The sequence below is a fragment of the Aethalodelphis obliquidens genome, unplaced genomic scaffold (genome assembly GCF_003676395.1).
Source record: "Aethalodelphis obliquidens isolate GAN/ISIS:26980383/991018 unplaced genomic scaffold, ASM367639v1 scaffold43, whole genome shotgun sequence".
NCBI lineage: Eukaryota > Metazoa > Chordata > Mammalia > Artiodactyla > Delphinidae > Aethalodelphis > Aethalodelphis obliquidens.
Genome location: NW_020837987.1, coordinates 11554254 through 11569739, shown reverse-complemented (window position 1 = coordinate 11569739; position 15486 = coordinate 11554254). Strand labels below are relative to the sequence as shown.

The 15486-nt window shown below is 53.2% G+C and overlaps 1 long non-coding RNA gene across 1 annotated transcript; it reads right to left on the bottom strand.

The window, feature by feature from the left end:
* Window positions 1–9701: 9701 nt before the first annotated feature.
* LOC113606033 (uncharacterized) lies at window positions 9702–14240 on the bottom strand. The gene is made up of 3 exons (XR_003427432.1): window positions 10869–14240; window positions 10433–10503; window positions 9702–9856 (listed from the first exon to the last, which is right to left on the bottom strand). It is a non-coding gene; the product is annotated as an uncharacterized LOC113606033 (long non-coding RNA).
* Window positions 14241–15486: the final 1246 nt, after the last annotated feature.

Sequence of the window (15486 nt, the reverse complement as noted above, 5' to 3'; positions counted from 1 at the left end):
GACAGTTCCATTGGTGGGGAGTTATAAGCCTTGCAGACCTATCCTGTCTGCTCACAGCGTACACTGTTGTGACCCAGGCTCAGAGGGGAAAGCTGCTTACCTAGCCACCCAGTTAGGAAATGTAGTTCAAGAGTCTAATTAGGGTATTTCAGACACCATGGCCTCCAACTCTTAGGCATCCACTGGTAAGGATCTCACTAGCTGCTTCAGAAACCTGACTTCCTGGCCCTTGCCTCCCAGTGCAGAGCCTGGCCCAGCCAGGGCACAGAGGGTGAAGCACTTTAAAATTGTTGAATTCCACAGGCCCAGAGAGGGGGACGGCCTGGCTCATGGTCACACAGCAGGTATGAAGCCAAGCTGGAGGGGTTGGGTGGTTCCTAATTCCCAGGAGAGTCTTGATTCTCTGTCCCAATAGTGGGGAAGGGGTAGGGAGACCTGGAAGGCTGAGGGGACAGGGGGACAATACAGGGAGACTGAGGTTTCCAGACAAAAGCCCAGCCTCAAACACCTCTTCCCCCACGCCCCCTCTGTCTGCAACCAGTCTGGGAGGAGGGATAGGGACTAGGAGATGACACGGCAACCACCAGCAGGCAGTGACTCGGCCCCAGCATCAGACAGGGAGTGACCCCTCATTCCTGTCCTGTCCAAGCCCCTCATCTCCTCTCCCACGGAATAAAGGAGACACACAAATACCTACCCTAGCTGCCCAAAGACCTTCACACCCCGCCCCAGGTGGCCCATACATCCACACATATTCTCACAGGGGCACACAGGCATTCAGACATCCACCCACAAGCAGCAACACACACCGCCACACAGAGAAACAGCTTCACGCGCACACACACCTGCAGATAGAAACACACACCTTCACACGGTTACCAACACACATGACACACACATCCTCACTATAGATGCACGTGGCGTTCCTCACACACAATAACAAGAGTAATTCTTCTGAGCACTCATATTAACTTATTTAATTCTCACAACACTCCTATGAGGTAGGAACTATCATGTTACAGGCAAGGAAATGGAGGCCCAGAGAGGTGAAGTCACTTGCCTAGAGTCACACAGCAAATTAGTGGCAGAGCTGGGATAAGAATGTAGCCTGCGGGGCTTCAGAGTCTTTGCTTTTAATTATTATTAAATGAGTTATATATGTCGATATATCCACACACAGATGGTCACACTCATGCAGACATTGGACATTCAACCCCCGACAGGCAGACCCAGAATCTAGGTGGCCTGGGCTTACATTCTGGCCCCACCACTTAGTAGTTGGGTGAACTTGAGCTAGTGATGTCTGGAGCCTCAGTTTCCTCACTGGGGAAAGGAGGGCAGGAATAGTGCCCAGCTCATGGGGCTGGTGAGGGGATTATGTGAAATGAATATCAGTAAAGCTTCGGGAACATGCCTGGCACATTGTAGGCACTTGTTTTGTTTTGTTTTTTAATTTAAAAAAAAGTTATTTATTTTGTTTTTGGCTGCACTGGGTCTTCGTTGCTGCGCGTGGGCTTTCTCTAGTTGCGGCGAGCGGGGGCTACTCTTCCTTGCATTGCGCAGGCTTCGCATTGTGGTGGCTTCTCTTGTTGCAGAGCACGGGCTCTAAGTGAGCCGGCTTCAGTAGTTGTGGCTTAAGGGCTTTGTTGCTCTGCCGCATGTGGGATCTTCTGGGACGAGGGCTTAAACCTGTGTCCCCTGCATTGGCAGGCGGATTCTTAACCACTGCGCCACCAGGGAAGGCCTTATTTTGTTTTTGAAACAAAGCTATGCAGACCTTTGCGGACCCTCATAGAACCGTGACCTTTGCAGACTCTCATAGAGACGTGACCAGAAGCAGAGACACACAAGATCCCATCATAGCTTTCATGGGTCCAGGCACTTTTGCCTTTGTGGGCCTCTTTCTCCATAAAGACATCTTTAAAATTATTTATCATGACTACATTGGTATAAAGACAAATATTAAATATTAAAGCATTTCATTTGACCTAGAAGTTTAGTTCTTCCTTGATTTTAAAAGAAATTAAACACTTTCATGGGCCTCTAAAATTATCATGGGCCCTAGGGCCTAAGGTAAAAATTGGCCCTGGAGACACACACACACACACACACACACACACACACACACACACACACACACACTCACACTCTCACACACACACAGAGTCTTACTCAAACATACACATGGACGTGAACACCTTGCGCCCAGAGCATGGCATGGGCAAGGCAAGTCTCTTGCCATGAGGCTGAATCCCAGGGAACTTCCAGGAGGAGGAGGACTTGAGTGTAGGGGAGAGGGCAGGACCCCCGCTCTGGCTCCCGAGGGCTTGTATCTGTGTGTGTGGGAGCAGGCAGAGCCCTCAGCCTTCTGCCCCTGTTGGGGGTGGGGTGGCAGTGCCAGCTCTGTTTGCTCAGAGCATCCTGTAAATAGCCCCGGGGACCCAACTCTGCCAAAGGGAGCCCTCAGCATTCTTCCATTCTTCTTTTGGCAAAACCCTTGCTACTCTGTTCCTCAGTTTCCCCATCCATAAAGCAAGAAGGTTGGATGACCATGGGCTCTGAAAGTCCTTTCCAGTTCTGAAATTTCATAATAAAAATGAGGAGGAAGATACGGAAAGTAAACACTTAGCTCTGCTCACATGCATTATCTCGGTTAATCCTCATAGCACATCAGCCCCATAAGTAAGTTATTGTCCCCATTGTACAGAGAAGCAAACCGAGGCACGGGGAGGTTAAACCTGAGAACAGTGCTTCTCAGCTGTTATGTGAAATCAAGTAAGCTGGGGAATCTGGTTACGACTCACATCTGGTATAGTCTTTTGTGTTTCCATGCAGCCCCTGGGTGATGCCAAGGCTCTGGCTCCAAAAGAAATGTCTGTGAGAATTTCTGAAGCACGAGAGGAGTGGGGTGTGCATGTTTGGGTGTGTGTCCTGCTGTGACCTCCGTGAGGGTAGAGCCCAGGTGGTTAGTAACTGCTGGCTTCTCCATGTCCAGCATTGAGTAGTGAGTGTTACTGGCTGGCTGGGCCCACTCCCCACTGAGCAATCCTGGTTGCCTCCTGGAGGGGGTGTCTGTGGTGTTTCAGGGAAGCAGAGTGGTCCAGATTGGAAACTCTTAGCTTGACCCTCCCAATACCCCTGCATCCTGCATTCAAACTCCTCACTCACCACAGCCCACAAGGTCCGGCATGACCTGGCCTAGGCCGACCGCTGCAGCCTCACCTCCCCCTCCTCTTCGCCATGTTCTACATGCCGTGGTCTCTCTCCCTAGTCTTCAGGGACTTTGTATGTGCTCTTCCCTCTGCCTGGAGCATGCCCCTTTTTCCTCCCTCTAGCTCATACTCTCTTCCTCCAGTTCTCAGCTCCTGTATCCCCTCCTCCAGGAGGCCCTCCCTGGGTCAGTACCCCTCCCCCTGAGAGCCCCCCTCTCCTCTCTGCCTCTCTGGGTTCATTTCTGTCTGGGGACAGTCTGGTCTTCTTCACTGGTCTATATTATTATTCAGGCCCAGGCCAAGGCTGTCCAGGTCACGGCCAAGTCCCCAGCAGGTGCTCAGTAAATATTTGTTGATTAAATGAATCTTCACCATCCACTCATTTATTCATTCATACACTCTGACAGACTGCCTTGGACAGAAACATATCTGTCTTGCTCAGATCTGCATAAATGCCTACAGGACAAGGCACACAGATACAGCATCACACACTCAGATCCCATTATTGTGTACACTCTTTCCCATGTATGCTCACAATTATACACACGCACAGTTTCACATGTGCGGGCATGCAGACACAGCTAAGTAGAGGCCACCCTCAGATGCTGCCTTGTCTCAGGCCCTGGTCCAGGTGCGCTGTGGACCCCCTCACTGTAGGGGCCAACCTCTCACCCACCCCAACCCAGACCCTCACAGTGTGGTGGTGTATCACTGACTATAACCACTCCAGGCATTGGGTGGCAGGAGTGCTCAGGGAGGCCTGAGCAAACCAGGAGGACTTCCTGGTGGAGGCGTTTGGACTACTGTCAAGTTCTGAAAAGATTCAGATAAGGAGGGAGTCCCGGAAAGTCCCTCTCTCCCTACTGTAGACATGTAAGAACAAAGGAGGGGAAGCAGGAGACTGTGGGAAGCTAAAAGGAAGGACTGGACCAAGGTGGTGCGGATAACAGTTTTGGAGACCTTTCCAGCTGCACTCTGAGTGAAAATAATATGAGTAGAATTAATAATATAGCTGGCAGTCACTTAAGAAAACTAAACAGGTGCCAGGTGCTACATACAGATCCACTGTATTTTCCTGTTTAACTCTTCCAATACCATTATAAGGAGGGCACTAGCTGTGTGACAGCAGGCAAGTAACTTAAGTTCTCTGGACCTCAATTTCCTCATCTGTAAAGCGGGGTTAATAATAGCACCTCCCTCCCAGCATTTTGAGGAGTAAATGAGGTTGTATGTAAAAATGCCTAGAACAGTGCCTGGCAGAAAGTATATTCCCTGTAAGTATAAGCTACAATGGCAATTATTATTATCCCCACTCAACAGATGAGTAAACTGAGGCCAGGAGCCCTTAGGGAACTTGCCTGACCTGTGGGTTTCTGCGGAGTGAGGGCCGGTTACAACCCAGGTGGTGAGGCTTCACAGTTGTGGGTGGACGGAGGCAGGGCCTCCCCGCTCTGGGGTGTTTGCATGCGTGAGCGCACGTATGGTGATTCCATTGTTCTCTGCGCAAACACCCAGACCCCATCCCACCCCCAGCAGGTCAACCAGCTGCTGGCCACAACCCACAGCCTCCCAGTCATACCCGAGCGGGCTTCCTCTTCACGGCCCAGGGGCCTCCCCACCGGCTCTCCCCCGCCTCCCCTTCCTGCACCTTGAGGACGCCTGCGGCTGGACTGGGTGGTCTCAGGCTGGAGCTGCCCCGTCCCTGACTCAGGCCCCACGCCCCCTCACTGACCCGAATGCGGCCTGCCCGGCCCCCGCAGCCAGACGGACACGGGGGGGGGGTGTCATGGGGGGGTTCACAGCGGGCCACGTGCCCGCGCCGCCCCGGGTGGCTGAATTCCACCTGTGATTCAGTCGGCTTGTCTGGGCCACTGGGGGGTGCCCTGGCCGGTGATGTCAGCGGCCAGGTATGCGGCCGGGGTTTCTCCGAGGTGACTCAGGCGCCTGAGCTACCCTCTCCCTCCTGCAGACACTCTGGGCAGCTCTCCAGGGCCGGCAGCCAGCAGCCTGACCCTCCCTTCCCGGCCTCCTCCACGCCCTCCACACCCTCCACACCCGTGAGCTGTGGGAACAGCGGGCTTGGGGACAGGCACCAGGCAGATCTCAGAGACTAGGGGCCCACCTGGTGGCAGCCCACCAGGACCTCCTCACCTCCTCTGGAGACCAGAACTCACAGGTTATTGTAGGATGAAATTCATTCATTCATTCGTTCATTCATTCAATCAGCCATTCAAACACATGTTCTCAGCACCTCCCCTGTGTCAGGCTCTCTAGGCAACAGAGACAGAGCTGAGAACAAGACAGAAATTCCTCACAAAGGCCCATCAGAGCCTGAACACTGTACAACATTATTATTGCTATCGTTACCCCCTCCCGAAATTCCACCAGCCTGCAAGACTCAGGCTGGTTTCTGTTCCTCCAGGCAGCTCTCCAAACAGTTCCAGTTACTTTTAATCCTTAGCCCCCAAACCGTCCCTTGAGGGAAGTCCTTTCAGGATTCTGACCTTCAGCCAGCCTGCTGCAGCCTTTTCTTCCCTCATGGACTTTACTCATTCCCAGTCCCATTGAATGATTTGAACCTCTACTTTCCCCATCCCCAAACTCTGCCCCTCCACTGCCTTCCCCAGAACCTGAGCTTCACAGTGATGATCATGATTGGCCTTGCAGACACTGAGCGCTCCCTAGGTCCTTACACCAGGGTCAAGACTTAGAGACACAGCTTCATTTGGTCACAGCCACCCCTGGAGGAGGCCTGTTGCCATTTTGTAGGAAGGAAACTGACACACAGAGGTATTTTGGTACCCACTAGCTCAGAACCACGCCTGAGTCTGTAGCTCGGATTCTGGACACATGCATACAGGGGCACACAGAGAGGAAGTAGTAATACTGCTGACAGTCAAGTGTGGTATTTTGTAAACATTTATTCTGTGCCGAGCACTTTCCAAATGTTCTCTACATGAACTCATTTACTCCCCACAGCAGTCCCATGAGTGAGTACAATTATTCCCATTTTACAGATGAGAAACCTGAGGTACACAGAGGTCCTAATGCTAATACAGTTCAAGTCCACAAATATTGACTGAAGCTCTGCTATATTTCACAGTGTGGTGGGTGCTGAAAATTAGAGCTACACAGCCAGATGCAGCTACAAAGCTGGAAGGCACACAGAGGAGACTGCCACCCAGAAGCACAGAACCATTCACACAGTTACACAAATGTGTGCACTTGACATGGACACACATGAGTCACTGATTCATTTGCTCAACAAATAATTACTGAGCACCTACTGTGTGCAGGGCAGTGCTGGGGACCCAGTGGTGACCACAACAGCCCTGGGCCCTGCCCTCATGGGGCACGCAGCCCAGTTGGGGAGACAGTAAACAAACAAATATATAATGAAAAATTGTGATAAACACTGTGGAAAGAACTGTGAGAGACAACTGGCTGACAAACAGTTACCTGCATAGTTACACACAGATGACCGTACGTTGAGATCCAGAACTACACACATACACACACAGCCAGAAATGCAAGCCAGAGGCAAAACCGTACACATCCATAGGTACCCACACACACATTGTTTCATGTATGACCACACAAGAAGACTCTCACAAGTACACACACGCGAACACATACATGAACACAAGTCAGCAGGGCTCAAATACCCATACATCCAGATACACAAATGCAAACTGGGGAAACCACTCACTCAGTCCAGCAGTTGCTCTCACACACGAAGGAAGCCTTCCTGAGCATGCTCTCACACAGGAAATCCCAGGTAGACACATTGTCACTGACAGAATCACTCACCAACAGTCACAGACATTCACAGTCACACACCCAATTTCTTCTCTCTCCTTGGACATTCGCCCCAGCCCTGGTCACATGAAGCTACTGAATGGGGGGTGTCGGGGGTGTGTGTTGGGGATGAGCTATTAAAGCCTTCCAGCTGTGGACAGCTTCCTGGACACAGGATGGAAGGACCTCGGGCTGCTTGTCTGATGAAAGAGCCTCCAGAAAGACACGCAAGAAAAGAAAACCCGAGGGGAGCGGGGAAAGGAACGGGAGGGAGCTCTCGCGCTGTGGCTCTGAGTATGTATGGGCACGCACAGGTTGTTCACTGTGCCTGTCTCCACTGGTTGGGACCCCAAACGGAACAGTGCACCCAGAAACCCAGGAGTCGGAGGCAAAAGCAGCAGGCCAGAGAAGAGTGCTTGGATCTATTTCAGTTGTTATTGTTTGGGGGAATATGAGACAGCCACGGCGCAGGAGATGCTGGACAGACAGACATGCCTGGGACGAGGGGGCGCAGACGGACAGATACCCAGCGGAGGCGGTCCCAGGTCAGACAGGAGGAGCGGGTGACAAGCAGACGGCGGCTGTCTAAAGGGAAACCGGCAATTTGGGGACCTGGTTCTCCCCCGCTCCCATCACCGCAGCGCCCCCCCACCCCCCACCACCAGGCTCCCGGCCGGCCAGTCTGTCCGCCCTGGCTGGTCCTGGTTGCGCCCTGTGCGGCCGCGCGGCCAGGCCCGGGACAAACAGCCTTCACGTTGCTAAGCGACGGCGTTCCACAGCCCGTCGCGTCACCGCGTCGGCGCGGGCGGGGGGAGGGGGGTGTGCGGAGACAGTGGCCGTGTCGTTTGTTGACGTTGCCTGGCAACCGCCGTGGCGCTGCCGGGCAACGCCGGCCGACTGTTCCTTCTCTTAAAGGGCCAGGAACACTTTACTGGCTCCAGCTCGGACCGCGTCGCGGGACTGAGGCGCTGCTGGGAGAGGAGAGGGTTGCTCCCCGGGTGTCGGGGAGGTTTAGGGGATTGGAGACCGGGTTATGCCCTCTTGGAGTAGAGGAAGAATACGAGGCAGGAGCTGTTGATATTTGGACTAAAGTTTTTGAGATGTTAGTGTAAGATGTTAGGTTGATTGCACATGTGCATAGGCGCACTTGTGGGCACGCACGTCCACGGGGCAGTAGGTGGCAGAAATAAACGGAGAGAGAGACCTGGGTTCAAATACCCACTCTGTGACCTTGACCTGTAACTTCCTTTTTCTGAGCCTCTTTCCTTCCTGAATTGGGAGTGAAAACATCACCCGCCTCCAGAATTGTGACTGTATGAAATCCTGTTAAGCACTTAGTAAATAGTAAGTGCTCCGTACATAACAAGTATAATTATGTTATTTAACAACTGGGTTCTGTCCCTTCTTCACTGGGATTTGGAATAAATGATATGGTGTTTGTAAAGTACTTATTGCAGCACAGCGTTCTTAATACACGGGGGCTGTCATATTATCACTGATATTTTTATTATTTCCTCCAGTCTGTAAAGGAGCACATCACAGGGCATTGGCAGTCATTGCCTTTCTTGGTGTCTTGGGGTGCAAAGGCAATGGAATCAGGCAGATGAGGTTGGAATTCTTGCCCTACTGGACCCTGGCTGTGTGACCCCAGAGCAAGTGCCTTGCCCTCTCTGACCCTCTACGTCCTCCTCAGTGAAACCTATGATCTCTCACTTCTCACAGAGTCACTTCCAGGTAACAGTCCTGGGTGAGGGGTCCCCTCTCATTGGGCGTGTCAGGTCACTGCCCCACGTCTGCAGCATGACTCATGGGGCTATGTTATGTAAAGCTCCTAGATTCTGCACAGAGGGCAGGTTATATAAACGTGTTTAACGTGCATCCTACATGTAGGGCCTAGGGAGGGAACCTGGCTTGGTAAGCCTGCAATTGTCAAACTACGGCACTGGTGGCTTCTAGGAAGTAGAGCCTATAAAATGTGGGCCACATGTATACTGTTGAAAACGTGCCCCTCTTGGGGTCTCCCTATCCCCCGAAATGACTGTCTCTCAGTCTCTGTCTCTTAATATGCCTCCAATTTCTCTCTGCATCTTTCTGACCCCTGTCTCTCTGTCTCTGTTGCACCATCTCTGTGCATTTCTGTCACTCTGTGTCTCTGTTCCCCTGAGCCCCTTTCTGGATTTCTGCCCCCCCTCCCACTCCCCTTTCTCTGAGTCTTCTGGGTCTGCCTCTGTGTCTTTGTGATTCTCTTTTATTATTTAATTTAACTCCCAAACTTGTTCCCATCGATTCTGGACAGCTCCAAGCCCCTCACAGCTGAGTGCTGTGGGGTGCTGGGATGGCTTCTCTGCTCTCTGGACCTCTGCTCTTCCCTTTGTGCAAAATTAGATGGAGTAGCTAGTGCAAGTCCCCATCACCTGGGGAGCTTGATAAAAGTGGATTGCCCCAGTCCCACACCCAAAAGCTGTGGGTCGGAATCTCAGAGAAAGAAGTGGCAGGGATTATGACGTGTGAGATCCTGCCTGAGTAATTCTGAGCAGCTGACCTGAGGCCTCCACACATGTGTCCCAATGCCAGTTTTTTTTTTAAATTTTTTTTTAATTGAAGTATAGTTGATTTACAAGGTTGTGTTAGTTTCAGGTGTACAGCAAAGTGATTCAGTTTATATATATATATATTTTTCAGATTCTTTTCTCTTATAGATTATCACAAAATATTGAGTATAGTTTTCTCTGCTATACTGTAGGTCCTTGTTGGCTGATGCCAGGTTCTGATGTCACATAATAGGTGAGGTTCTGCGGAGACACGTGGCCAGGGAGAAGAGTGATTTCCCCTGCAGGTAGAGGGTCCTGAGTGTGAGGAGTCAGAGAGACAGATCTGGGGGTCAGGGTGGGGACAGAGAGAGACAAAGATAGCAAGACAGAAAGAGAGAGAGAGAGAGAGAGAGAGAGAGAGAGAAAGAGACCGAGAGATATGGAAACACAAAGAGATAAAGCCAGAAATTGCGTTTGCTGCACATCACCTGAAAAGGTACCTCCACGGGGGAGGGCCACGTACCTATCTGCCTGTGAGTGTGTGACTGTATTAAACAGGTCACTGCAGGCAGCACTGGGGTGTGCCTGGGTCCAGTGCTGGGACTGAGTGCGGGAAGCGGATGCTGGGCTGGGAGGTTCTGGGTGTACCCTCTCTACATGTACATGCCTGCCTTTAAGCAAGTGTTCCGGGCCAGCATGGGTGACTACCTGACAACCGGAACAGCAGTCAGGCAGCATTCTCCATCAGGCCACCACTTTCTACGCCCACTGGGTGTGGTTGATGAGGATATAGCTCCAGGGGTCCTGGGGCCCACATGGATAAGTTTAGGTATAGTTCCAGACTCTGAGGGTGTTTTGGATTTGGGAATAGCCAACCTAATAGAGGGGTACCATCTTTGGAGCCAGACTGAGCTGAGTCCTTGGGCAAGTTGAGTGACCTCCTGGGGCCTCAGTTTCTGCATCTGTAAAATGGGGATGATAAGGACTTCTATGAAGATTTTGTGAGCACCCCCTAACATCATGGTAACTAATGCCATCTACTGAGGGCTTGCCATGAATGTGCCTGTCAGCAAATTCTACAGCTCTATGTTCAAACACCTCCAGAATCTGATCCCTGCTGCACCTTCCAAGTCACCATCACCTCTTGCCTGGACGATTGCCTGGGGATCCTCACTGGTCTCCCTGCCTCCACTCTGGCCTCCCAAAGTCTATTCCCCACATGCAGCCAGAGGGAGGTTATTTAAATCAAAATCAGTCCATGTCCCTCTTTTGCTCAAAACCTTCCCATGGCTCCTAACTCACTCAGAATAAAAACCAAAGCGCTCACCATGGCCCACAGGCCCCGTGTCTCTGACACTCCCTCTCTCCTTGCTTTCTCTGCTCCAACCACATGGGCCTCCGGCTGTGAATCCAACACACCAGGCATGTTCCCACCTTAAGGCCTTTGCACCCGCTTCTCCCTCTGACGGGCATGTTCTTGGCCGGGATATCTGCAGGCTCCTCTCTCACCAACTTCCAGTCTTTGCTCAAGCATCACCTTCTCAGGTCGGCCTTCTCTGACCACCCTATTTAAAACGGCTGCCCCAACCCTCCCTCCCTCTCCACCTCCCCGGCAATGACCACTTTCCAGCGTGTTACATAATGTGCTAATTTGTGCTTCTATATCGTCCATCACCTCCTTCCCCACTCCCAAAGTGGAAGCTCCCACGAAGACAGGGATCTTTGTTTTGCTCTCTGTTGAATTCCCAGCACTTACCACAGTGCAGGGCACATAATGGGTGCTCGATAAATATCTGTTGAACGAATGAATGACGGATGGGATGTGCCAAGAGTGTGCCACGAGCTCCAGGTCGGTGAATTCCCTGAATCCTTACGACAGCCCTATTGTCACGACAGCCCTCTGTGCTGGGCGCTACCCATTTTACAAATACGGAAACTGAGGGTCAGAGAGGGAGGCCCCTGAGACAGAAGCGCAATGGCCCAGACGAGCTGAGGCAGATTATCCTGCCTTCAGGGGCGTCCCTGCGGACCCGTGGGGTGTCTGTGTTTAGCCTCGCCATCCCCGAGTTTATTTCGGGGCCCGGTCCTTGTTTGCTTTGTCGCGCGGTCTCTTTATCACTGCGCCCCAGACAGCTCCCTGTGGCTTCAGCCTCCACGAATTTCTCGAGGTTTTCTGGCTCCGGGGCCCTGAATCGCTACTTCCGCGTTGCCGTCTCCCCGGGTTTCTGCGCCCTGCGGGCCTCCGGAGGCGAAGGCCCCTGCCCTGTGAGCCCGCCCCGCCTCCGCGCGCAGTCTCGGCCTCGGCGCTGCTGGGCTCGCAGCGGGCCGCCCTGGGGCGGGCGGGGCCTGTTGCCCGGAGACCAATGTTTTGCCGCTGCAAACTGGGTCTCTAGGCCACCGCGGGAGGGCGGCCTGGGAACCGGAGCCGGGCCTGGGAGCGGGCCGGCGAAGGGCGCGGGCGGCCGGGGGCCTGGGGCCGGGGGACCCGGCGGCTGTCTGGAGCCGGGAGGGTATGGGGGACCCGATTTGGCGGGAACGAGGTAGAGATACTGGGGCAGTTTCGGGGAAACAAGAGAGGGCTGGCATTAGGGACGAGAAAGAGTATTCGGGGTCAGTTTGAGGGAGGTGGGAAGGGGTTTGGGGGAGACAGATGATGGGGGAAGTTTGGGGGAGCCAAGGGAGGAGATTGGGAAGGCGGGGGCGGGGTAGGAAGTGGGGGCTAGTTTGAGGGACCCGGGAGAGGGGCCCGCGGATGGGTGAGTGAAGGAGGGCGTGGGAAACTGGACGTTTAGGGGATTCAGAAATCACAGGGGACTGGTGTGAGGGCAGGGAGTTTGGGTAGAGGACATATTTCCAGGCTCGGGGAAAGAGGTGAAATTTAGGGAGGACAAGATGTGAGGGTAGAGAGTTTGGGGGAGATAGGGATTCTTGAGGAGAAGGAGGAGGCTTAAACGGGCCGGAAACAAGGGTGAATCAGAGGAGAGGGTGCCCTTGCCACTTCCAGGCTCCTGGCGGGAGGGCCTCTCCCCGCCCATTGTCCCCAGCCTGGCCAGGACGTCCGGCGACATCCCTGGGGACGCGACGTCGGGGGTTATGTAACAGTGCCAGGCCCCGGCGAGCGGCGGAAGTTAGGACTCCCGGGTTCCTCTCCACGCCCCATCCCAAGGGAGCGACACGGGTCGGGATCCCAGAGCGGCTTGTGACATCACACTTGGGCGGAGTCCATCAGAGGCACTAACTCCTTTTTTTGCTCACCCCCACCCCACTCGGGAGCGAGGACTGAGATCTGAGACCCTAGGTGGGGAGGGGTATCCCTAGCAACGCCATTGGCTGAGGTGGCCTGATGGCCAGGGCTGTTAGGCAAAAAGGTAAACTGAGGCCCAGAGAGTGCTGACCCCTTTCATTTGATTCAGTCATTCAACAAAGATGTATTGAGCCCCTACTGTGTGCCAGTTATGTCCTAGGTGATGGGGACCCAGCAGCAAACAAAACAGATGTCCCTGATCTCAGCAGCCTCTGGGCTGACCCCTGATTCTGAGCCCAGACCTACTCCATCCCAGCCAAACGTTGTTGAAACTAGTAGACCTTCTTCACTAAACAGAACACCAAAACGTGGATCCTCTCACCCAACTTTCCCTAGTGCAGGGGGCAGAACACATCTCTCAGCTGCTGAGTCCCTGGTCTCTAAATGACTGCATCCCTGTCACCCCCACCCCCTGTGGCCTGTCACTTCCTCCCATCCTCATCCCCCCCATGCGGCATGACTAGAGATGCTGGTCATAACAGGCAGGTGGCGAATCACTCAGACGTCATAACAGCCGGCTGTGCTATCACCGTGTCCCTGAGATGTCATCAAGCAGCCTCAGTCTCTTCCTATGAACACCTCTGGGGCCTGAGGAGAGGGTTCTGCCCTGCTGCCAGGGGTACCTCAGCCTCCCAAACAGAGTGACTTACTTCCACCTAAGCCCTTCATCAGAAGGCTCTGGAAGGTACCTTCCTAGCTTTCCTCACTCCTCCTCCAGGCAGCCCCCTTGAACTCCCTGCCACTCCCCTCCAGTCCCCTGGGCTCTGGCCCTTTGGACTTTTTCCTCTCTGATCTCACCTGCTCCCATACCTTCAATTTTGAAAAACCTTCAAAGCCAGGCCCTTGATAGGACACATCCCTGCATTTCTCTAAGCCTCAGGCTTCACTTCTCTAAAATGGGTATAGCAATGGTGCCTGGCCAACACACTGGGTGGTGAGTGATTTGAGCAAGGTCATTTCTGTGACAGGCTTAGCACAGGCTGGGGACATCGTGAGAGCTCAATGAATCCTACTGGCCAAGGTACACAAGAAATAGTTAACAGTGAGAAGTGGGGATCAGAGGAAGGAAGAGAATTTACTTTGTCAAGGTATACTCTTGTATTTGCCAATACATGTTCCCCCAATTTTTAAAGCATTTAATTAATTAATTTTTGGCTGCCTTGGGTCTTCATTGCTGCACACCAGCTCTCTCTACTTGAGATGAGCAGGGGCTACTCCCCGTTCCAGTGCACGGGCTTCTCATTGCACTGGCTTCTCTTGTTGGGGAGCACAGGTTCTAGGTGCACAGGCTTCAGTAGTTGTAGCACAAGAGATTACTTGCTCTGCAAAGCGTGGGATCTTCCCAGATCAGGGCTCGAACCCCTGTCCCCTGCATTGGCAGGCGGATTCTTAACCATTGCACCACCAGGGGAGCCCTTCACTGACTTTCAAATCTGTTCTCTCCTCCTCTTTCCCCTCCTCCCACTCCTACCTAGGTCCAGGCCCCTCCTTTCCCCCTCCCTTCCTCAGTCTACCTCAAGGAAGCAGTCAGAAAGGTCTTTAAACCTTCCTCTGTCCCTCCCCTGCTCAGAACCTGCCATGGCTCCCCAGTGCCCTTGGGGGAGCTCCTCACTGTGTGTCCAGGCTCCTCACCATGGCCCAGGCTCCTCACCATGGCCCATGGGGCCCATTTCTGTCTGGTCCTTGTTGACTTTTCCAGCCTCCTAATTCCTTCATCCAACTACATGATTCCTCTTGCCTTAAAGGATCCTCCAGCTCAGTCCCTTTGCCTGGCAGTCGAGTCCCATCCAGACAACATAACAGTTGGACACCTGGCTAAAGCTTGGTGTCCACTAGGGACAGGGACACCACTTGAGGCTGCCTTCCATCCACAGCCAAAGAGTTCTGCCTGAATTTTCACCGAAGCAACATCTGTCTACTACACTGTGCTCCCTGGGTTCACACAGGTCAGGGCAGTTTCTGTCCTGTGATATTTCAGAGACTAGAAGGATGCAGACTTTGAATCTCAGGTAAATGCGATATAAGACCCTTGAGGCTGATACTTGGAGTGGGCACTGAAAGAGTCACAGGATATCAGAGTGGGAAGGTGCCCAGAAGATCCAAGTGCAAGAGGGAGACCTAGGCCCAGAGGGAGCAGGGTTCCTGGCTGTTCCCACTGCCTGGAGCTGTCGTGTCCCATCACTGACTTGCAAGAGAGGGAAGAATCATAGTAGAATTGGGTTTGTTGAACTAAACAGTGGGTGCCAGGCTGAGCCCTGACTCTGGTGACCCCAACCTTGGTGATAGACCTGTGTGACCCCAGTCTGAGCCCCAACCCTGGCCCAGGCCTGAATCCCTGATCCTGGGCACAGTATGAGCCCTGAAACTGGCTAAGACCCAGAACTAAGCCCACTCAATCCACTGTAGAAACTAAGCAAGAAGTCAGAGCCTCATCCCCAGCCCTCTGCTTGCTGGTCTGGTGTGACTTCCTGTGACCTCCCCATCCTCCCCCCCCATAGAAGTGGAGCTAAGAACTGGAAGGGGGGCGGCGGATTCAGAGAGGCGCAAGATTCGTGCTGTGGCTGGGGAGGGAGAATAGGGACAGGACTTCGGGGAGAGTAGGTTGAGGACTCGGGGAGGGGGCGTCAGGGCTAGGAGTGAA